The sequence below is a fragment of the Cyprinus carpio genome, chromosome B16 (assembly GCF_018340385.1).
Source record: "Cyprinus carpio isolate SPL01 chromosome B16, ASM1834038v1, whole genome shotgun sequence".
Classification (NCBI taxonomy): Eukaryota; Metazoa; Chordata; class Actinopteri; order Cypriniformes; family Cyprinidae; genus Cyprinus; species Cyprinus carpio.
In genome coordinates, this window is record NC_056612.1 from 9,418,337 (window position 1) to 9,443,346 (window position 25,010).

Genomic DNA, 25,010 nt, shown 5'->3' on the forward strand with positions numbered 1-25,010 from the left:
ACACTTTACTTTCAGCTGTGATTTGTTTAGGCAACATTATCCAAACTTTTGCCTACATTAAGTGTATTTTTAATTAAGCAGGTGCATAAAATTGGAATTTGATAAATGTTTTGTGGTTGACCTCTTGACCTGCTCAAAAATACATACTTGTGTTAGTAGCATTGGTTTTCCCTTTTTGCAAGATAAAAGTTTCGTATCACACATATCTCTTCTTCAGTCCACAGACGATGGCAGTTTTATGTGTGTTGACTTTGTGAAGCTGAACGTCAGCGATGAGGAGCAGAGATGGGATGAAATGTTGTTTTAAGTCAGGTGGCAATAACTACTACAAGTACCTTGCGGTTTTATCATTCTACGGCTGTGCAGGCCACATTCTGACCTCGATAGTTACGAGGTGAGCTCAGCTGCTGAGTATGCAAGCGAGTGAGCGAGCAAGAGAGTGAGACGAAGATACAGTACTGAGTATAGGATGTGGTTTCCAAGTGCTTCACTTTTTATCAGATTTTAGTATCTCTTCAGTCTGTGTTCTTACCTGCAAACACCCACAGCGGTATAAATACGTAGCGCATTTCGGTGAGAGAGCATTTTCTCTGAAAGCCGTGGTTTGTTATGAGAACAGGAGGTGACAACAGCGTTGGTATGGTGTGCATCCTGATAAAAGTCATGTGTGTGTCTGTCAGTCTTTGTAAAACTGACACTATCGACTTCATCAAAAAGCTCTCGCCACATGAATCGCATTAGATAAGAGACTCTGCTCTTATCAGTTCCTCCCTCTCTGACTGCCACTTTGCATGAATTCAGAGAATGATGCGCACCTCTTCAGGCTTCCTTCTTTTCCGGGTGCTGGCTTCAGCTGACCCTGGCTGATCTCGTTTCTTCCGTAACATCTGAAAGTGTCTGTGGTTTAACTATGGTCTACTCATCAGGCCTCCGTGTGTATTTAGTACAGCAGTATCCTGTAGTTTGTGTGCTGTCTCACGAGATGGTCGTGAAGAGTCAGTGGTTGAGATTCCAGCTTTAATTTGTAATATTGGTCTGTTATTTTTCAAAGAGATAGGTGTTGGCCATCAGTGTCAAAAATGTATTCAATATTCAGTATTTGCCCCCACAGGCATTTTTAACTTTATGAGGTCACTTTTTTCAATCATATGGTGTCAGCCTTGTCAGATAGCTTATGAATTAAGTTTAAGCAATCATAAAAATAAAGTCTCAATGGGAATAATTACATAAGCTGCTATTCATTAAAATAAATTAATATGCTTGCAGATATTCAGCACAGTTGCTAGTGTGATATTGCTTTTATGCAATAGTTAAATAAACAAGAAATTAATATTGATGAGTAACTTACATTTTAGAGAATATAGCCAGCTACCTTATTATTTGTGTCTGTTTAATGGCAGTGTTAGTGTTTTGGTGTTTTAAACAAATTGAGTGAACGATTCAATGATTCCCTCAATAAGTCCCTTGTTTTGTTCTTGAGTGAATCAGTGGTGTTATTTGAATCACTTAAGTGAATAAATCAATGATTCCCTTTATAAAGAATTCCACCCAGCCAATCGAATTCAAATTGTTGCATAAATAAATTTAAATAATAGCAACTATATCACACACAGTCCCAAATAATTTCGAATCCTGGCACGGTTTTCATATTGCTTCCTCTATTTATTCTACATGTTTGCCTGTGTGTTTGTGAGTGTGTCATGCTCACTGTAAGCTTGTTTCCATGTAGGTGTAATAGTCTGTTAATTTGGAATAACTAGCAGCCTTTTATGACTCGTTCACATTGTCACACAGGAGACCGTGTGCTCCATTTTAGTCAGTGTTATGCAGCCGCCTCAGTTGTTCAGGTCTCTCTGGAACCAGTTCAACATCAACAGGCACCTCTCTATGTTTACATGCTTGTGTATCCTGTTCGGCAGCATGTGCGTCTGTTTGTGCGAGACAGCCACCGAGCGAACGTGTTTTGTATTTTCCGCACTGCCTAGTTTCCCATCAGGCCCATCAAACAATTGTGCAGTCATGCTATTTCTGTGAACGCCTGTAAATGTCACACACATAGGCAGGATTTTTTGTTGACATTGAAGTGTGAGACCATATTAAATGCTGCAGCAATAAAGTCTGTATTTTTATTTTAAACACTGCTCGCCTTGGGAGCACTTGTATCTCGATTTGAGAGCGTTGGGAATAAATGTTTCACTGGAAGTGTACAGATCGTGTATTTCTAGGGATGAATGAGGTCCTCTGGGGTTGAATAGTATTTTGTTTGTTTTTACCCCTGGAGAACAATAATGGTGTGTCCACCGACAGGGGAGCACAGTGGTTTGTGTGTGTTTGCCATGTCAGTGGGTTACGGGGGCAGCGCAGAATACGAGCGAGAGCGTCCATGTGTTGGAGTCATTTATGGACTGACAGAAGCACAGAGGCCCCTGTGTATGATCGGGGGGAGGGGGGCAACATGTGTGTGTATGACCCTGACCTCGTGACCTTCCATAGCTGCACCCCTAACCCTGCATTCCAGCACACGCCCCTGCCCCCACCGGTCACATGCCACGCAGCCAATGGCATGAGGGCCCGATGCCATCTCCTCAACCACATATGATACTCTAAGAACCACGTCATCCTGGTTTCATTTCCTTATCTAATTTCCTAAATTCTTCTGTGTAATTCCCCATTTCTTCAAATCAGAAGTACTACAGATTTACAATATTTGATTAAGGTTCCGGTTGACTCTAGTTAGTGAGGTCAGATGTCATCTCGCTCTCACTTTCCTTCCCTTCTGTCCTGTTCTTCCTCTTCAAGCGTCAGGAGAATGTTAAACATTCAAAGCAAATGTTTTGTGCGTTAAACAAAGTTGTAGCGCACAAGAACAAGTTGATGATTGAAATGATGTGTGGAAAGAATAGTTTAACCGATGCTCTATTATGTGGTTTGATATTTGCATGTCTTTCACAATAGCATACCTCACATATCCGAAGTGCCTTCAGTAGGATGTTCATTAACATGACAAACCGCTGAAGATGAACTTAGGGGCCTTTATGAAAGCACGTAAAGCTGTGTCAGGGTGCTAATTTTTGGGTTTCCATTCAAGCACAAAACAACTGAGCTTTGATTTTTCTGCTTACAGAAGTTTGCAGATTTTCAACCAGATTCGTATATTTAAATGAACAGTGTGTATTCTTTCTCCACATCACCTGCACACAGATATCCTGGTGTAATTGTCAACTAAAACACGTCATCTGGTGGATTTTTGACAGCTCCAGGGCTTTTGTGAAAATTACAGTACTTTAGCATTTTTTTATTCCCACTCAGTGTCAGTCGTATTAAGCCAAGTGCATTATGTACCATAATACAGTAAAAAAATTACACTGTGTTGTTTAGAAATACTCACAATTTTAATTTAATTATACATAATAGTATTATTGCAGATTCTTTAAACAGAAATGTGTAAGATAATTGTTTTCGCATGTAACATATTCTATAAAATTTGGTTTCTCATATATTTGTTTCAAATATAATAAAATAAATATTCTCTCCAGTAACCTTTGCGGCAAACCAAAAAAATTTATTTTTGACTGATGGTGGCATTGTTCATCTAATCTCTTAAAACTCTTTGTTTTGTTGATGATAATAACAAAGCAAAACATTTTTAAAAATGGTAGACAAAAATGTACATATCTTTGCAACAGTTTATTCCTGATATTTATTATGGGTCTGTCTAGGGACTATTACTACTATTATTACTCAGTTGTTATTATTTCTATCTGCACTTGATTCCTTTATATTAATGATAAGACTAAGAATACAAAGGCATTTATTAAATAAATAAATAAATATGTTTAGCATTTTATTGAACTGATAAAAATTTTCAATACCATGAAAAATTGTCATTTTATAGAAGTTAAAAAGTAAAACCTCTTACCTACTAATATCCTTATACCATCTGCTTCTAATGATTGCGCTTTCAAATATGTATGCCATCTTTGATATCTAAGAAGGCGTGTAGTGCCAACCAAACACTTGAGAGGGCATTAAAACATATGGCTTTATTGATACATTTAGCAAAACCCTGGTTCACAAGCTTAAAAACAGCATATCAGGACTTGGATAATCCTGTTACGTTACCTTTCTATATTCAGTTTTTAGGAGAAGTACTCTTAGAAGAAGTGCTTTTAAATGCTCACTATCAATTGCTACTTTGACTGTACGTATGGAATGAACAGAAAAACAAATGTCCCAGACTGCATTGCACAGCATAATAGCTAGGCAGAGAAGTACAATTCATTCACAGACTCTAAGGACTTCTTTTTTAATTGATTATTTTTATTAAATTCTGTGAATGTTAATATGTTTTTTTAATGATGAGATGCTAAAGGTTAAGTGACCTTTTCTGCTGATTTTAAACATCTCTTTCCAGCCACTGTTTATACTTCATACTGTAGCTTTCCATTACACTTTCAGAGAAACCTCCATTAGCCTTTTATTAGACTTGCACATAATTGCACTGCGCAAAGAGAGTTCGGACATCTGCTTTCACTCATTTAGTGCCATGCAGAAGAGACGCAGTCCTACAGACTATATATATTGAGCCACGTTTATTGATTTTGAATAATGGACAAAGTGTTGATATTGATGGACGCGCCATTGACATCCGATAATAGGGTGATCTTCTCATGGTTCAGCAAACACTCACTCTGTTAACGCTGACACACATGCTCTCACACTGGTTTGTTTTGCAGAAAAAACGTGGACCTCCCACATTCCTGCTCAAAGCTTAAATCACTGCAGCCTGTGTGGCATTACTCATTCCAGGAAAAGCATTCTGCCAAACACACACACACACACTCATTTACTCAAGCACTAACTCTCACACATCGAATCGCATTCTTGGAAAAGCTTTCTTTTAAGGGGATTCTTGAACACGGATGCTTCAGACCTTGACACAGATAGCGTTCCACTGATGCTGTACAAACAAAAACCTTTAACTTTTAGGTTATGTGTCTTAGCATGACTTCAAATCTTTTTCTCAGTGCGATTAGAGCTTTAACTATGTTTGTGGCTGTGCTTCTCTCTGTCACGCTGTACTTAGCTGTTTTCCCGACACTTTTTGTGCTGATCCAGCTGCTCATTAGAGCTCAGCTGCTGTTAGATTGTGTGTTCTGGGTCCAGACTGTCATCAGGAGCTCCTGCACTCGAACCTGATGAAATGCAGCATGCTCTGCTGTGAAAGAATGTTGCTCTGTGTGTGTGTGTTGGGAGAGAGAAATGTAATACAGGTACTTTACAGAGGCTGCATTGTCATGAGTGTGACTCAGTGCAACACCTGGATTGTGTGCCTGTGTGTGTGTTTTTCTGAGTGCAGCAACCAGTGACATTGAGACGTTAAGATGTTAAGTGCTGGTCATAAGCACTTCAGATAAGGAGCGTTTTGCTCACACTATGTGAGACTGTTTCCTTTTTTTCTGTCATCCACCTTTGACTCACTCCCCATGACTCCCTGGATGTTAAAGCATGTTGGATGTGTTTGGATGTGTTGTGATGCTGCTACAAGGTGTGTGTGTGTGTGTGTGTGTGTGTGTGTGTGTGTGTGTTTAGGTCATGGTTTGCTTATATTGTGTGGTCCACATGTCCCATTAAAGGTGAATCTGAAATCTGCTGGATTGTGAGAAGCAGCCAACAGTCCCCACAAGGACATACAAACATAAACAATGCATTAATGAAAATGTAAAACAATAAATCTAAAGCACTAGGTTTAGTAATATAATAGGATAGATATAAAAAAATGAACGTTAATAAATAATATTTTAATGTTTATAATGTTTTTTATGATATTGTATTTATTTATTTAAATATTTCTATATTTGAAAAAGTTTTATTTATGAAATGTTTAAATATCAGTATTTTCATGTTTTTAATATTCCATAAAATTACATTTAACTAATAAAGAATAACTCAAAAAACAATGAATAGATGTCAGTAGAAAGTCTTCACTGTGATAGAACAACAAATAAAAAAGTAAAGAATTGTAAGTAAGCTATAGAATTGTTTTATTTTAACAAAAGCATTATGGCTTGTTTAAAGTTTCAGCAATAATATAAAAAACAATAGATGTCTGTGTAATGTCCTCATTTAGCTAGGTAAACATGTCTGTGTATGTGTATGAGTTTGTGATAATGCTATTCAAATAAGAATGAAAGTCAGCGCGCACACACTTTTATTCATTATATACATGGTCTAAACCTGTGTGTGTAAGAGTGTGTGTTTGTGTGGTCAACTGCCGGGAATTCAAATGCTGTCTGGCGCCACTTTAACACCCCACCCCGCCCCCTCTCCTCCGTACCCCGTTCCCTTTCCTTCTCTTCTGAGGAATGCAAGATCATGTTCGCTCTCTCTCTCGTTCTCTCTCTCTCTCTGTCTCGTTTTCCCTCTGTCCTTCTCTTCATGTGCTGAAACCTGTTCAAGAGCTTGCTGGAGTTTGTTCTGAACTTTGAACCAGTTTGTCACCGGCATTTACGGCACTCACTTTCTAATTCATCAGTTAGGGTGTGTGTGCGTTTAGTGAAGGGAGGGTCTGTGTGTGTGTGTAATGTATTGGATATGAGCAGGCGAGTGTATGCATGTGCACCTGTGCACTAAGTACTGTTAATCATATAAAGGCCACGATGGAAGACAGGTGGAAAATGTTTTAAGGGCTGCGAAGAGAGGACATCCTTCCCTCACGTGCCACCCGCTTGTTGTGTAGACACTTTGTTTGAGTTGCGATATTCTGTTACACGTTCACGGAAGGCCAACTGGATTTTAACCCAACACGCCTTCAGTATGACTATATTAAATAACATAAAAGTGCAGATACAAGTTGCCAGGTCTCAATGTGAAACAAGGTTCAGTGGGTTTTTAAGCTACACCAAATAGTGAATAGTGGAAAAAAGAATATTAATAGTTATTAATTTAAATATTTAAGCGTAGAAAGTATATCTGAAAGATGAAATTGCTGAAAAAATTAATACATAAATTAATTTGTTCATCACTACACCAAACAGAATAGCAAAAATAATTATATTTATATTATAATATTCAATGTTTTTTAATTCACACATTTAGAAAGAAAATGTCATTAACTCAATTAATTAACTAATTAATATTGCTAACTCAGTCTAAAAACGATGACTGTCAACAAAGTCCTCAAAAAACAAACTGATGTGTGTATGTGTGTTTTACTTTAGTTAGCTATAACTTACATCTAGCCTTTCTTTTTCTAAAGTATAAACGGAATAGAACATATAATGACTGTTTTCAAACGGGTTTCTCAAACATTCTTTCATTTCTCTGCTTGAAAAGACACTTAGTCCTGCCCCTGGCTTCACGCTATTGGTTTGAGCCATTGTTGTTGTGTTGTGCTAGGTCTGGATGCTCAAAAAAAGCACATTCGCAGCCATTTCAAGGAAGTACTCTGAGTATTTTAACATTGAAAAATGACACTTTTCAGATTTAAAGTGCCATTTGAGTTTTATCACACACCTCTGACACTTCCACAGTCAGACGAGATGATATTGGTGCTTGACATGTACTCATACGTGTGTGTGTGTGTTCAGATGAGTTTTGTATTTCATAGGGAGAATTCTGTGTGTGTGTGTCTGTGTGTGTGTGTGTGTGTGACTGAAAACCTTTTAAACCATCGATTACACCTCCATCCCTCCACTCCTCTTACACACACACACATAACCTCTCTGTCACTAATCCATGCTGGAATACCCCAGTGGCATCTCATCTTCCATCACTCTCTCTTTCTCTGTCTTTTCCCTCCATCCCTCTCTCATTTTTAGGCGGGGTGTCGGTTGCACAAGCTTGTGAGTATTTGAGTGAATTTTAAGGCCTGGTGGACTTGCTGTGTCATCATCTCCAACTAAAGGTTGTAGCATTCAGGAAAACTGTACATACATTCCCACATCTCTGACACGACCTCTCATTGTACGCAAGACAACAAATCATTCAAAGTCTTGACGCCCGTCTGCTCTGTCTTTAAACGTATGGTCGCGTAATGTCTAGTGGTGTTGAATAATCCATATCCGCATAATGCATCAAATGTTAATGGCATGTTTGCTCGTCACACACACATGTCTTCACTAGAAAGCCAGCTGTCCGTTAGCTCTATTATTAGTCTTTTCATTCATTTTTATATTCTCTTGGTGTCTGTGGCCATTCTTTAGAAACATCCCATCTTCTTTTTGTTATCACATGCTTATATATGTGGCTTTGGGTGATGTTGATATTCTGGGCTGTAGATGACATCAGCTATAAGCTGCTTGTGTGTGTGATCTCTGGCCAAAGTGCTTGCCTCATAATTGTTTTAACTGTACCATATTTAGCCTCAGACATGGTTTGGCTGATTATGCAATGCTCACAAATGCTCACTAGCGCATGTGGGCCAGATTTTAAGGGACGCGCTCGATTATTCTCTCTCTAAAGCTGTGTAAGGCAGCGCAGGGCAGCTCAGGGCTTGCCTGCATAACAGTGTGTGATTGTTGTTTTAGGGGATTAGGGTTTATAATGGATGGGGACAGAGACCGAGAGGCCCTTGGTAAAGCAGTCACAGCAAGGCTTTTAGCTTTAGCTTTCAGTTTGTCCTGCCTCACACTTTCTCAGCTGAGCACTTTGTAGCTTAAAGGGGTTTGAAGATTAAAGTGGCATTTCTGTTATAGTAGTTTCTTCTGCCCAAGTTTAATATGCAGAGACAATTATAAGCAAGCCATGAGTCAAGTTTAACATAGAAGTGAAAGTTTGAGACAGAAGTGTTTGTGAAAACACCTTAAGATGAATACATCTCAATCATAATTAAAAAAGGTCAAGAATTATTCATTTTATAAATATAAAGATATAGTTTTATGTTTTTATAAATATATATATATATATATATATATATATATATATATATATATCTATATATATATATATATATATATATATATATATATATATATATATATATATATATATATATATATTTGGTGGGGGTTGCACCACATGACATTTTACCCTCTGTGCTAACTTTACCTTTTCATAAAAAAAAATTATCTGATATTTTAAGAATTATTGAACTTAATACACAGCCATGAGGGTCTGCAAAGGTCTTCCTAACATTTTTCAAATATTATCAAAATTTTATCAAAATGCTGCTTTTCTAAGAAATAATAATGAAATATTATTCCAAAGTGTGAATTGCATTTATATTGTTTTAGTACATCTAGACAATAAATAAATAAATAAATTAAAAGAGTATCATGTCATACAGAATGTATAGACAGGAAGTAGATATGTCAGTTTATAATAGACTACTGTTCAAAAGTTTGAGGTCAGAATGATGTATTAAATTGATCAAATTTTTTGTTTTCTTTATATTAATCAAATAATCCTAAAAAAATGACAAAAATATTAGGCAGCAACTGTTTCCAATGCTGATAATTATAAGAAATGTTTCTTGAGCACCAAAACAGCCTATGAGAATGATTTCTGAAGGATCATGTGACACTGAAGACTGGAGCAATGACGGCTGAAAATTCTGCTTTAAAAACAAAACAAAAAACCTCTAATAATATTTCACAGTGTTGCTGTTTTACTGTATTTTGGATCAAATAAATGCCTTGGTGAGACTAAGAGACTTTTATCAAAATCATTAAAAATACTTACCCCACACAACTGAAAGGTAGTCTATAAGAACAAAACATTGAGCATATTGTGTTAATTGTGCACACATATTGTAACTGAAATTCAAACATTTGCAACAGAAAATATTTTAGTGTTAAAATCCTAACCTTTAAACGCACAACAGGTTTCCACCTTTGGCATTTAAGATAAGACCTGATAAGTACTTTATTGATCACTTGTAGGAAATTGTGAAAGAAGGAAATCTCGGCACTGGGGAAATTGAATCTACACACTAAACTAATGAGGAAGATCTGAAAAAGTTGTATGCCACAGTTATTTCACAGACCACCTGAAACCAGCTTGACTGAGCGGCCATTTTATGCTGATGTGTGATGAGAGTTATTAGGTTTACCCTGGCCTGCTGCTCAGAGACTGTGTGTTATTTCTGTGTTATCTCAGGGGCAACCTTGTATATGTGTTGCTTGTATATGTGTGTGTGTAACAATTCATAGAAAGATTGTAGAGCCCTTTGTAGCACTTCGTGGAATATGTCTACTTGTGTATTATTAGAGAGTTTGTGTGTGTGTGTGTGTGTGTGTGTGTGTGTGTGTGTGTGTGTGTGTGTGTGTGTGTGTGTGTGTGTGTGTGTTTGGATGACTCAGCAAGGTGTGTGTTCTGAGAAACGTGCACTTCCATTGTTTCTGCCACTGGTACTGTAACTCAATGCCAGCTGCCTCGGTGTGTGTGTGTGTGTGTGTGTGTGTGCATGGATGAAGCACTGTTAGGGTAGATGTGTTTTTGGATGGGATTCCCCTGGGTGGAGTACGGTCCTACTATTTTCCATCTCATATTGTGTGTGTGTGTGTGTGAGTGGGTGTCTGACTGGCATGAGTGTGTAGATGTTCAAATACTTATACATCTTTATACACCCATTGTGTAATATGTGTATTTTGTATTCACTCACGTATATGGTTTAGTGACAATAAAGTGCTTTGATGAGACAATTTAACTTCTTATCTCTGTCCAGTGGACTGCACTGTGTGTGTGTTTACTCATTCCCCATTACATAAAACACCAGCAATAATCAAGAAGTTAGAAAACTGACCAGTCTCTGTCTCTCCCTTGTTGTAGTGATAATCTGGTCAGTAGGTTAGCACTGTGATTTAGTTGATTTGATGATAATGAGGCACCCATATGTATTTCCAAAGTTTGCATTAATGTAGTCTCATTTCTGTGACCTAACCTTTAACCTCACTATTTTGGGAACTGATACATTACAGACAGAGCAGTAGTGTTAAGAACCACAAATCAATTCATGTTGCAGTTGATTTGCTTTAAAAACACACACTGGTTGATTGAGGGCCATTGACTTTGTCAGAGGGGAGTGTTACGTGTGTTTCAAGTGGAATCATGTTTAACAGAGCTGAATCTGTTGCTATACGAGTCCATATGATGATGATGATGATGATGGTTGTTTTGATTCTTTACCTCCCAGTAGCTGATGCTTGTTGCTGTGGTGAGACACAGTGTGTTTTAGAAGAGTGAGTGAGCGTGGTTACATCATCAGTGTCTTGCATAATGCAGCGGCCTTTACTAGCTCTAGCTGAGGAGGGTAATCTGTCCCTGGAGGCAGAGAGACCGAGTGAGGGACAGGGGCACTGGGACAGAGATAGAGTCAAAAACCAAGGGAGAAATGGGGGACCAGATAAAGACATATTGGTTTTGTTTATTTGTTTTGATATGTTTCGTTTCATTTTGTTTTGTTTATTAGTTTTGTTTTGGTTTGTTGTTCCAATTGTTTTTTTTTGTTTAATTATATTTTTGTTTTGATGTTTTGATTGGCTTTTTTATCTTTGTTTCTTTTCATTTTTTATTTTTGTTTCAATTTATTTTAATTTGATTTGTTTGCACTTATTTTATTATTTATTAATAAAATAATTACATTTATTAAAATTATTGCTGGCACCTCATTTTAATAATAATGATGATTATTACTATTATTATTTTGTGTCTCTGCTTTTGTTGTGTGTATTGATGCAATATCATGTTTATCAGTCACACCAACAAAGTACCTTGAAATGAAGTAATGGGTAACTAGGGTGGAGAAAGAGAGATGTGGGACAGTGAGAGACGGGGGGACTGAGCGAGAGAACAGGACTGAATGTAGGTGATAGAGAGAGTGTCAGAGAGGTAGGTGATTAGAGATAGAGAGACCGATAGTGATCGTGAGCGAAAGACAAACAACAGGATGAGAGGAAGATATATGGCTGTGGTGAGATCTGGACCCAAAACACTCTGCCCTGATAATTCAATCATTCCCCTGCTGCGTGCATATGTGTGTGTGTTTCTCCATCCATGGACAACACTGATCCACACACACACACACATACACAGCTGAAGATAAACACTGAATATCTAGACAGGCTGAAGAGACACTGCACTAATACAGTGTGATCAGACACACACACACATACACGGTGGCAACTGTAATCCAGGTCTCCTGTGGTGTGAGTGAGGTGAGTGTTATGTAATGACGAGCAGCAGGACTTTAATCAGCTTGAGCAGATCCATTTAAGCATCTCTCAGATACGGAGCACAGCCATCCTGCTGCTCACCACCACAACACCATCACATAGAGACACGTCTGCCTGTGTGTGTGTGTGTGTGTGTGTGTGTGTGTGTGTGTGTGTGTGTGTTTGTGTGTATATGATGGTGACAGGCGGCATCTCTGCATGTCTCCCAGCCTTGTACATGTTTACCATTGGACACACACACACACACATGCTGTGTCCTGTCCTCTGTCCCCTCTTTCCCACAAACACACACAGGGTCCAAAATGAACGCTTGGAAGTGCCAAATGTGAGTATAAAATTGGCTTGGGTGAGTCAATAAAGTTACTTGCCAGTTGTGAGGAACTACCAGTTATAAAGAAATGCAAGTGATGTGAAAGATTTTATATATATATATATAGTAGGGGTGTAACGGTACACGTTTTCGTGCCGAACCATTTCGGTATGGTTGTCTTTCGAATACAGTTTTTTCTTTCTTTTTTTCTCAAGAAATTCTGCTTCTGGGATGGTTCAGAAATGTGCTGATATAATCCCAAGACAAGCACTGACTAGAGCGTCCACGATCAGCTCCGGTTTCCATGTCTGAGTCGTGACTGTATAAAAACATGGACGTAGTGTCCGTGACGTCATCCGTAGTTTTCTGAAGAGCATTTTTGAAGCTTAAAGTGGGCAGAGCGGGCCATCGCCATCTTGGCAGCGGGTCACTGCGCATCACTCCTGGATAATCGAAAATGGGCAAAAAGGCTGGAGCTATTTGCTGAAGCCACACCCACCTAGCTCGACAGCAGTGTCAGCAGCGGCGATCCCCCTGCGATCTGTCATGCCAAATTAAAGTCTATGGGATTGACTCCCTTTTGCAGCCAGCCTCTAGCGGCCAGTTGACGAATTACAGTATAAGTCACTTCCGTGTTGCTTCAGAGAGAGAGCGGGAGGTTGCCGCTTGGTCGTGACACCCCGCAGATTTGTGCAGAGCGGAACGCTAGTGAATGCAATCATTCTTTCCTCTGTACTACTAGTTTTAACGCAAATAAACATGACTGAACATCTCATGCCTCATGTAATCGCTCAATCAGTGTTTCAGCCGCGGAAAGACATCAACAATACAGCGTGGAAGTAAAATATCATGTAGCATTTAATTTGCCTCAGCAAGTCATCAGTGTCCACAGCTCGTTAGTTCACTAGAGAAATGAAGTCTAGAGAGGAGCATTTTGTGAAATATTACCCCATATACTCATTGTATTTTACTAAAAGTTTACTAAGTTTAAATTAATCTGTTATGAAACATGCTATGACAGCCATTGTGTAATTGAATATATTTTAACAAATAGCTTAGAATTTTTTTTATTTATAAGTTCATTTAAAAACTGAATTATGTGCAATTTACATGTTTGCATACAATTAATTCTTTTTTTATTTTTTTCATAAAGTTGAGTGTTGATCATCTATTTAAAAATAAATAGTAATTCAGTTTAAGTTTGGGTTAAGTTGTTAGGCCTAATTATTGTACCCTTACAATGTTAAAGAGCTCCCTATAGTTTTTAGCATAGCGGAGGTAGATTTTTAACTAACTGTATTTAAAGAAACAGCAACTTATTCAGTTAACGATTTAATATATATATATATATATATATATATATATATATATATATATATATATATATATATATATATATATATATATATATATATATAAATCCTAATCCTAACTGGCCAGTAAACTTTCTCAGTTTACCAGAATGCTATTAACAGATGAAACAACAACAAGGACATTTTGAACCCTGGACAAACACATACACACACTTCCATACCTCTTACAAAAGTTTCTCACCAACTCCAAGTGTTACAACTGTGTTACTTGGCTAGAAACACTCGTATCCCTCTCTCGCCCTTTTTCTCTCTCAGATTGTTCACAGATGTGCGGCGCTCCCCCCCCCCAAAATTTCTAAAATTAGAGAGGTAGAAGAATAGCAGGAAGAGAGGGAGAGCAGGACTGATGGAGGTGAAGGAAGGAGGGGTGAGGAATGGGGTGATGGAGATAAAAAAGAGGGAGTATTTTTGGCCGGTTACACGTCACACAGACGCAAGTCAGACTGCCGTACACAAACAAAGATGAGGAAGGTGATAAAAGCGCTGGGCTCTGATGGGAGGGGGTCGCTGTTTGTGTCTACACTCGTACAGAGGTGTTGACGATGTCACTGTTAACCATTTTTAACGACTAATTTAACAGTACATGATGTGTATTTATTACAAATGAATGATATGTTTGCTTTTAGCCAACCACTGAAAACTGTTTTAAGTGTGATTTTGAATGTCCAAATTCCTTTTGGGGCCACTGTTTCTACAGCACATTGTACTCTACTAATGTATATTTTATTAGAGTTGTGATTGAAAAAAAATAATTGTAAACACAATCAAATTGTAGTTAGACCGAATTAAAAAAAATCTTTCTATCGCATTGTCCTCGCACCCTGCACAAAAAACAAAACAAAAACAAATCTACTGTGAAGTCCAATTCACATGAATTACTTTAACTTTAACTTGAATCATTTAGAAAGACTCGTTTATTATTGGTTTGAATCAGTTTGACAAATCATACACTGAATAAACTCACTGAATCGTTCAAAGCGGTTACTGAATCAACATATGACTCTGAAATGCAAGTTATCTTTGTTTGCAGTGATGTGTTTCTGAAAGAAGCAAATTTTGTCCTTAAGGTTCATGAAAAGTTTTTGTAATCATTTTTTTTTTATAAAAACATTAAAGCCTGCTTGAAATTTAAGTTGACGCTATCCTTTTTCTAAATGCATTTTTATTGATCTTATTAGGAATGATCAATGAATATGTTTCTGTTTTTTTTTTTTTGATCTTTCCCATGAAATGACAGTTATTTCTCTGGTGACAAATTGCTGTACTTTTCTAATCATTTAGCCCACTTAAACCCTGCCCCTTTCTTACAGTCAACTGCAGGCTCCCTATAATCACCCTACATTTTTCACCCAATGATCTGCTGCACTCCACAGTACAGAAGAATAAAATCTGTTGCATCTGTTACACTGCTACTTCATGTTAAAATGTTTTATATTTTTTGTTATTTTTCCCCTTAGTTCCAGGTGCCAAGCACAGTGTTTTGCAATTGATGTGCGTTAAAAGTCTGTCAGAGAGAAAGAAGTTTTCTTGTGTTTGACTGACATTATTATCGCTGCTTTATATATTTGATTTATATTTCATTTCCTCTCCTTCCTCCACACAGCAAAAAGGAAGTCTGTGGTAGAACCACACCATTTAGATTAGGTGTGCTAATAAAGTGTGTGTTTGTGTGTGTGCTCTCTCAGTATTACAACCCAGTTAAGAATGCATAAGAGTTTGTTTATCTGGTTAAATTAAGGACAGTTTAAGAGAGCAGGGTTTCCCTTTGACCCACCTGCTATATGAGCAAGAACTTTAACTTTATATCAAAAGTAAAAAGCAAACGAGAGTAGAGGATGTTCAAATATAGGGAATCATATCAAGCTTGTGAGAACATTTTATGTGTTCTTCACTCACAAATCAGCCCAAATGAAATGTAATCTTATGATGTGGACTTGTTTTTGGAAAGGGAGAAGAGTAAATATAACTGCTTTGGTGTAAAAACCAATGCGGTTATAAGGCTTTCTCAGTAATATTGTGTGTGTGTGTGTGTGTATAGACTCTAAAAAAGTCTGCTTACTTCCCAGCAAACTAGAAGTGCTGGAGTGCACGAGAAAACTAACAAATACCTGTTGCTGGCTCTCTCTCTGTTTCTTTCTTCTCTTCTTCTGGGCCTCACTTCTTTCTGTTGCGCTCCGTTCTCGCTCCTACCTTTTCTATTTGAGACTCACGCTCTGGTGAAAGGATTAATTGTCGTTTATGTTTTATTTCTTGTTCTCTTCATTTCTAGGGGTTTATTTTTTAGGCCTGAAGGGTCTGGTTGCTAGGAGACGGTGTCCAAGAGAGAGAGGGAGGGAGAGGATGGAGAAAGCAAGGGAATGGAGGAGAGAGATTGTTTGCGTTGTGAAGGCTGAATTACAAACACGCTCACGCACTGAGTCAGCGCTGACGCACGCTCGCAGACACACCAACACACATTGTGCCTGTTGCTTGTTTTTCTTTATTATCTTTATCACTCGGTGCTGCAAAATGTTTGTGTGTCAGTTGGCGTGACTCTCGTTGAAAGTTTGCGACTCCCATCAGATCTGATTCAAATGAGAGGAAAGTGACAAATGTTATAGTACAGATGCTTTGAGTCAAAATCTGTCCCTCACACACACAAACGCATGCACACACATATACAGGAAGCAGAGATGTTGTTGTGGTGCAGAACAGTTGCTAACTTCCTGTACCGCAATGGTGACACATTCCAGGAAACACCCAGTCACATGTACATATACGCACACATGCACGCGTACGCAAACGCACTTTACTGTAACTCTGTAGTGCGTTTAACCCTACTGCTCCTGCTATACAGGCGTTCAACCACAGCACTAAAATACTCCATGACATAGGGGTGATATAACCCGTCAGTTTCATAGCCTGTCAATGACACGTCAGATGGTTGCGTCACTTGGCTGATATATCTTACCTGCAATTTTTGCTTTTGACACAGTTGGGGTACCTTGAGAAAATAACTTTGCGGTTCACCAGGGGCGGGTACTGGGACCGCTAACAAGTTTACCCAAACACTCACACGCTCTGATCAGTTATGTGTTAAGGTTGGTGGGCTGAACTCTCATTTTTGCACCTACCTGTTGGAACATTAACACTAACTGGAGAGAGGCTGTGTATGTGTGTGACTATACTTGTGTGGGGCAAATTTTGTCCTTGCAAATGTAGTGAAACATGCCGAGAACTGACAAGTAATGGCATTTTAAATGTCCTTTACTATTTGAAAGATTCACAAATCATGCTTAGATTTACATCTAATAATGTCAAGAGATAATTCTCACAAAAGTAAAAGTTTCAAACAACATATGTCTGAACTATCCTTTTAAGTATGGGTAGGATGAAGTAAATGTCATTATTTTTGTAAAACCAGTGAGTCTGTGAGGGGTCTTCTCTTAATATAGCTATAGTGTTTGTTTGTTTGTGTGTGTGTGTGTGTGTGTATGTATGTGTCTGTGAAAAAGAGAGAGTGGAAATAGAATGAAGTGTTTGACTGCAGTAGTGTGAGAAGTTTGAGATGGTAATTTAAGTGTGATAGGGGATGAGTGGCACTTGTCTAGGGATTGAGTGAATTAGTGATGTTCACAGAGAGAGATGGAAAGGAGAGTTAGAAGTGTAATGAGCGGAGGATGTGAAGACAAATATACTCCAAGCTCTGGGACACGGGATGCTCCACCTCTCCTCTGTGTACTGACATTTTGCACATACTCAACACTCACAATGCGTAATGAGATGTTTGTGAAGAAAGACATGCTTAGCTATTCCACACAAAAAGTTCTGTCTTTTACTTACCCTCATGTTGTTCCAAACCCATATTACTTTATTCAGTGGAGAAAAGGAATATTTCAAAGAATATGTGGCCTTGTGAAAAGGGGTTCAGCATGGGTGGATTCTGGGTCCATTAACAATTTGCAATAATGATATTTATGACTTTATGTCATGTTCTTTTGAGCAGTGCCTTATCACAGTATGTTTTCATTGTACAGAAAAGAGTGGTTTGGAGAATCTTCCACAAGTTTTCGTTTGCGTTCCATGAGAGAAAGTAGGTCATACAGGTTTGGAATGACATGAGGATGAGTAAATGATGACAGAATTTGTATTTTATATAGTGTGTTTTTGTTGTGAGCATTCCAAGGAAGTAATTTTTTCTTCACACACACTAAGAGCTTGTCTTTTTTTGTTAGGAATTCAAAAAGAGAAATTATGCAAATGTTTTTTTTTTCAGTGCATACCTCTCCACCCTTTTCTTTCTCTCTCTCTCTCTCTTGGTTCCTGGAAAGAGCAGTAACTGGTTGGAGAAGTACTGGAGTGTGAAAGAAGAAAGTTACAGCGAAAAAGTGTGAAACCCCTTAACTTCGTGTTTCATCCTTTCATTTGCTCTTTCTCTCTCTTTGCCCCCCCCCCCATCTCTAAAACAATAACCCCAGTGTGTTTGTGTCTATTTTTGGAGCTTCAAGGCCACCACTAACCCCCTGGTTTTATTTCTAAGTTCTTCGAGGCACATCATGAAACAACTCTTGTGTGCGTGTGAGTGTTTACAGTGGACAGTTAAATTTAACCATGTTCATACACAGGTTCACACTCATTCATCTGTTGTAATGCATGCTCTCTCTCTTTTTTCTGTATAAATAATCTTAAACAGCAGTATGGTTTCACTAAATTAATGACATTAGTTCATTGTATTTAGCCAGTAAAACTACATTTACAGCAAACTCTCAAGGCGGTGTGTGAGAACTGGAGCACAGCTCATCTCACATGCGAAGTGGGCGTTTCAGTTTTTACAATCAAAGTAAAACAAAAATATTTATTTTTGTGGCACAGTAAACTTTTGTACCTTCATAAGCAGAATTTATTGAATAATAATTGGAAAATTCATGATATTAACCCTTTTAAATATTTTTTAACATCAAAGCAGCTTGTAATGTCACGTGACTAAATTATGAAATATATAAACAAACACTGGCTTTTGTGAGAAGGTTATGTTGTTCAGGTAACGTGGCACAGTTTTGAGAAAAGTTTCATTAGAAAAGGACTTAAGGCACACAGTATGTTGTCAAAAAGAGATCGGTCTCAACATGCTCATCCAGACACACTCACAAATTCACTTGTGGCCTCAAGACACACACTTTGAATGCTGACTTTGTGCTATATTCATCCCTCACACTCACCTGTTAGTGTTAAACCACAGATGATCTGTCTCTTTTTTCTTCACACCGAGTTATTTTCTATCAGTTTACACACACACACACACACACACACACACACACACACACACACACACACACACACACACATACATACTTGCTCACAGTCTCAGCAGAGGTGTGAAAATGACCAGAGAACAGTCACAGGTCCAGTGTACGTTACATAAAAATCTAGTGCCACTGAAATTACAGGAAATTAAATTATGCCCATACTGCTTAGTCCTGTTGGAAACAGAAGAAAAGGCTGCAGTACTTTTGGAGAGCGATGTAGAATGATATCCTTCTGAATCGTAATGAATTTGATTTATCTATCCATCCTCTTTTTCCAAACTCTCTTTGTTGGCAGCTCCCATCTGAGAAAAGTGGAGACAGAGGAAGAGCTGTCTTTGTTTTGCTTTTTTTCCAGCCAACAGCTGAATCCCTCCTCTGTGCTGCCTGACAGAAACTCCTTCAGAACTTTTTGAGAAGTTATTTTGAGGCTCTCTCTCTCTTGTCTGCTCGCTTTCTCAATTTCAACTTCAAAGTACTTTATCGACATAGTGGTTTTGCATATAGTTTTATTAAAGGGTCAGCACACACAAGATTATAAAGTTACAAATGTTTTAAATTTAATGCATACTTAACTGAAAAAAAAATATGAATTTCTTTGAAAAGGTTTTCTTTGCGCAAAAATTTTTTCTCGTAGCTTTATAACATTACAGTTAAACCACTGATGTCACATGGACTATTTTAACAACGTCCTTACTACTGTTCTGGACCTTGAACGTGGTAGTACCCTTGCTGTCTATGGAGAGTCAGAAAGCTCTCAGATTTCATCAAAAATATCTTAATTTGTTTTCTGAAGATGAACAAAGGTCTTATGGGTTTGGACGACATGAGGGTGAATAATTAATGACAGAATTTAGATTTTTGGATGAACTAACCCTTTAAATAACTTACATTTCAGACAAAATTTGGGTACTCAGTGTTAATGAAACTAGTTCCACAAGCCATTTTTTTGATTAACTATTAAACTCAGTTAACGCCAGACAACACACTCATTAAAATAAAAGTTTGAAATTAAAAATAAGAATTTAAATATAAAATGAACTAAATACCATAAAAAAACAAAATTACATTTTTACCAAAATGTCAGTACATATTAAGAGAAGAAGTAGAGAAAATGAATAAACTAGTGATATAAAAATCAGAGCTTTTTTGGGATCTGATGATGTGCAGTTCTAGTGACAGATGCATGTATGCCCTCCTCCAGTAACGCCTGCATTTGACCTCTTTCAGACATTTTAGGAAAATGTGGAATGAGGTCTAGAAATGTGTGAAAGTGTGTCTCTGTGGGTTGCCCTGTCTTTCTTTCTATATGAACACACCGCTGTGCAGAGCAGAGCAGTAGTTTCCTCGGATGCTCTGAATTCTTTAAATACTTCCTATGTAAGAGTAAAGTGCAGGAGTGCCTGCGAGATTTACATTCTTGAGTACAATCGATGCCTCAGAGAGAGAGAGAGAGGGAGGCAATTTGACCTGAGTGACAACAGACTACTAGAAGAGCTATGATCTCATCCCTCTCTCTCTCACCCCATCCCCCTTTCCCTCTCTCAATTGTTTCCCTCTCTCCCACTCCCTCCTCAGGCCCCCTCTTTTCTTTTCCTTCTTGTTCTCTCATCTCTTTTCTCTTCTGTTTCTTGTCTTGTCTCTTCTCTCTGTCATCTCGCTCGGTTTTCCACGTTCTTCTAAGTTTTCTTCTCTCTTTTTAACTCTCAAACACTCGGGTGTCCCAGGACAGAGAGAATAGCTCCCAACAACACACACTCAGGCAGTCAGGTTGTTGCATTATTGATGCGGTGTGTGTGTTTGTGGGTCTGTCTTTTCTCCTCTGTAATGGGGATCTAGTGTCTCCCCCTGGGGGGGAGCGGGGCAAAGAGAGAGGGGTGGGGCGGGGGGGCGAAGGTCACAAAGGTTAAGTAGGGTGGGGGGGGGGGGTGAGGTCATACACTCTCACACAACCCAGCATGCTATTAAGACACTCGCACAACTCCTTAGGACACACAACTCATCATCATCATCATAAACAAGAAATTGTCAGTTACGTACAGTTTCCATGGCTTGTTTGATTTTTACATAAGTTTTTAGAGTCCTATGAAATCTGTTTAATTTTCCCCAAATTTCTGCATTGCGTAAATCATAGAACACTATATTAGGGGTTGGAATCTTTCAACACAATCCGATTTGATTAATTTCAGTTCCAAAATTAAAATTAAAATCTTTTTTTTTTTTTTTTTGGCAAAATTTGTGTAAAGATTCCAATTTAAAGGTGTATTAAAATATGTGTGTCCTGATCCACCAATACAATTATAATAAAGGGGAATAATAACCTAGTATAAGAGGCTTTTGTCTGGGAAAATGAAATGCCAACAGAACAACCTTAAGCGTCATCGTTGTTTTATTTTCTGTGGATGTGCACAAAGAAAAAATTTGTGAAGACTTAGTTTCCTTTAAATCTGGAGTTGGTGATGAACATTGGTGATGATGATCGGTCACTTTTATTAAAATGTTATTGTAAAATAAAAGCTTATTCTGCTATTTTGTCCTTGGCTTATGTGAAGGTTCCTTTCGTATTTTTGTTTGCACTGTGAAACGAAACTTTTTTCCCATCCATTCCATATTTGCAGGCCCAAAAAAAGATACTTTTTTCAGCAAGGATGCACTAAATTGATAAATGACCATAATGAAATATTTCGGTAACACTTTAGTATAGGGACCAATTCTCACTATTATCTAGTTGCTTATTAGCATGCCTATTATAAGTATATTGGCTGTTTAATTGTACTTTTAAAGCACATATTCTGCATGACCATATTCTACTTCCCTTATCCTACCCAATATCTAAACTTATCAACTACCTAACTATTAATAAGCAGCATATTAGTAGTTTACTGAGGCAAAAGTCATAGTTAATGGTTTGTTAATACAGAGAATTTGACCTTAAAATAAAGTGTGACCACTATTTCTATTTAAAATAAACACTTTTCTTCAAACTTTCTTAAAAAACACGCTTTCACACTTTTCACACTTCGTTAAGCAGCTGTTTTCAGCTAATAATAATATGAAATGTTTCTTAAGCTCCAGAGCAGCATGATGAAATGTTTTCTGTAGGATTACGTGTCACTATAGACTGAAGTAATTGCTTTACAAAGAAATTAAACAATATTAAAACAGAAAATGTATATTATAAATTGTATTAAAATTTACAATATTATTTTATGTCAAATAAATAATAATATATCAGCCTTGAGAGCATAAAATACTTTTAAAATAGTTTAAAAACATAAAGAAAAATCCCACAGACTCCTTACTTTTGAACTGTAGTGTTCCTACTTGTTTGTTAGTATGTATAGGTGTGTATTTCTGAGAAATGCAGGGGTGTCATGTGATACGATGTGGGTGTGAAACATGGGTCGTTTCAAAGCATTTATGCTGGGACATTCTGTAATCACCTGTAACATGATTAATAACACACACACACAGTGCCTGAAGAGGTTTCATCATAAAACATGAGCACACTGGAAGAGTTTGTTTGCAGCCGTTCATCCTGAGACGAATATAGAGATCCTTCGACTGCCACAGCACATTCATTCAGATCACACCTGATTCAGAGCGCTGGATGAGTCGAATTGTAGATCTGAATGTGAATCAACACTGATGTTTGTGTGTTACGATAGAGCAGTAACTGTATCTGTGCCTGCTGGTGAGTGTGTGTGTGTGTGTGTGTGTGTGTGTGTGTGTGTGTGTGTGTGTGTGTGTGTGTGTGTGACTCATAGTGTCTCCTCTTCATTGTTCATCAGGGAGTTTGACAGACATATTGAATTTAGCTCAAACTTCTTAGCAAGGATCCTTTTCATGTGTGTGCACGTGTGTGTGTGTGTGTGTGCGTGAGAGAGAGAGAGAGAGAGAGAGAGAGAGAGAGAATGTGAGCTGTGAAACCAGATCCCCGTCTGCAGTTCCTGAAGTCAGACTTCACTCTCTGGTGCATGGTACATTTGACCTCTTAAAGGAGCAATCAGATGTACCCTCCAAGAGTTTGTGTGTGTGTGTGTGTGTGCGTGATGTTTTGAGAGCAAGTAGCAAGAGGGTCTGGCTGCAGACTTGCACTTGCACTCTCAGACTTGCATTCTCAGACTTGCACTCTCAGACACTTGCGCTTCCGCTAGCGACGTCACTTGCAATCTTTTTTTTTTTCTTTGCAGTCTTTACTTTGTGCTTGCATTTATATTCTGCTGTTCTGGCCATGGATTTGCGGGTCTTGTCTTTTTCTTGCAGGACCCTGTACATTACGGTACTAAATTAGTTTTAATTGTTTAATCACCACCACAGCTTCTTGTCTCCATTGGCAACACACATGATTTGTGTCGACTGCAAGTGACGTTGCAGGTAGCAGAGAGTGCAAGTGCTGATTGCAAGTGACATTGTAATTTAGTTTCTTTTTTCTTGTCTTCACTACCTGGCTACTGTTGTAAAATGTTTAGAGATTCAAACAAAAAGTAATAAAAAAATAGAACAAAATAAAAAAAATAAAAGACTGCAAGTGACGTCGCTAGTGGAAACTCTGAAAAAGTCTGAGAGTGCATGTCTGAGAGTGCAAGAGCAAGTCTGCAGTCAGACCCTTCTCGCAAGTAGAGGATGTGCTCAGTGTTCAGTAAATGTGCTTCTGTTCATTTGCTGAAGGTAAAAGGGTGATAAACGTCTTTCCAGTCCGAGTGTAAAAACACATTGACATTTATTTATCAGCTGCCTCTCAAAATGTACAGAAAAGGCACGGTTTTTCACTCGGTTCCTGTTTTGAAGAAAGAAAAAATGTTGTTCAGGTTGTTGGCAGGTAGAAACAGGAAAAACAACCACTTGAGTGTGTATTTTAGGTTTGTTGAGTCATCAGGAGGAAGTGATTTGTCTGATTCTACGAATCAGTAAATTGACGGAAGTTGTTGAGGAGTGTTTGTATCATTTATAATAAAAGCAAAACTGATTCAAAGTTGATTTAAACTCTAGATAGTCTGATCTAAAAGGATACAAAAGTATCCCAAATGCCTCAAAAAGGTATAAATGAGAATGGTTTTGCAGAGAAAAAACATTATATTTTGCAAGAAAGGTTTAAATGCAGTTAAACTCAAGGTAGCTCCATTAGAGATTGTTTAGAAATCACAAAGTAAAGCTGACTGGTAAAGAAAAACTTGCCCTGTGTTTGGGTGTGTACCTACTTAACATTATTTTGGGGACATATCTGTAACCATAAGTGAGCCAAATCTGATGAAACCTCCTATTGGAGATAAAATGAATAATTTTTTTTTTTCAACTGTTTTAAAAATGCAGAAAGTTTCCTCTTTGGTTGTAAGTTAGGGTTAGGTTATAGTATTTAATTAGAAGTCTATAAAATGTCCTGTGTGTGTGTGTGTGAGAGAGAGAGAGAGAGAGGGAGAGAGAGAGAGGGCGGGGGGGGGGGGAGAGAAGAGAAGCTCTGTGTGTGAAACTGAGTGTTAAGAGGATCAGTTGTTGAGGAACCACTGTGAGCCGTTACCCTATCCGACATTTACCAGCCTGAGCCTAACCTGACCCTGCCTGACCCCACTTCACCCGTCCTCACCCTCAGTGACCGGACACCCTCCATCCTCTCTGCAGCCCTTTCAAATCATTCCTTGATTCAAGAATATGCCAATCGCATCAGATTGTGTGTTAGATTGAGAGTGAGGTTGCTGGTGACTCTCAAATCAGACCTCAAGGTGATTGATGATAAGAGATGTGACGATATGTGAGAGCTTTTTGAAGATTTACATTTATACATTCAGTAGAAGCTTTTTTTCTAAAGTGACTTGCATTGCATAAAAGATATGGATTTTATGCAGTTAATTCACTGTTACCTGCTTGTAAAATA

The 25,010-nt window shown here is 38.0% G+C and overlaps 1 protein-coding gene across 1 annotated transcript in view; it reads left to right on the forward strand.

Annotated features, from left to right (window-relative positions):
* Positions 1–25,010, forward strand: part of LOC109104686 (ETS domain-containing transcription factor ERF-like) — a 47,132-nt gene that overhangs the window by 3,323 nt on the left and 18,799 nt on the right. The window lies entirely within an intron of this gene.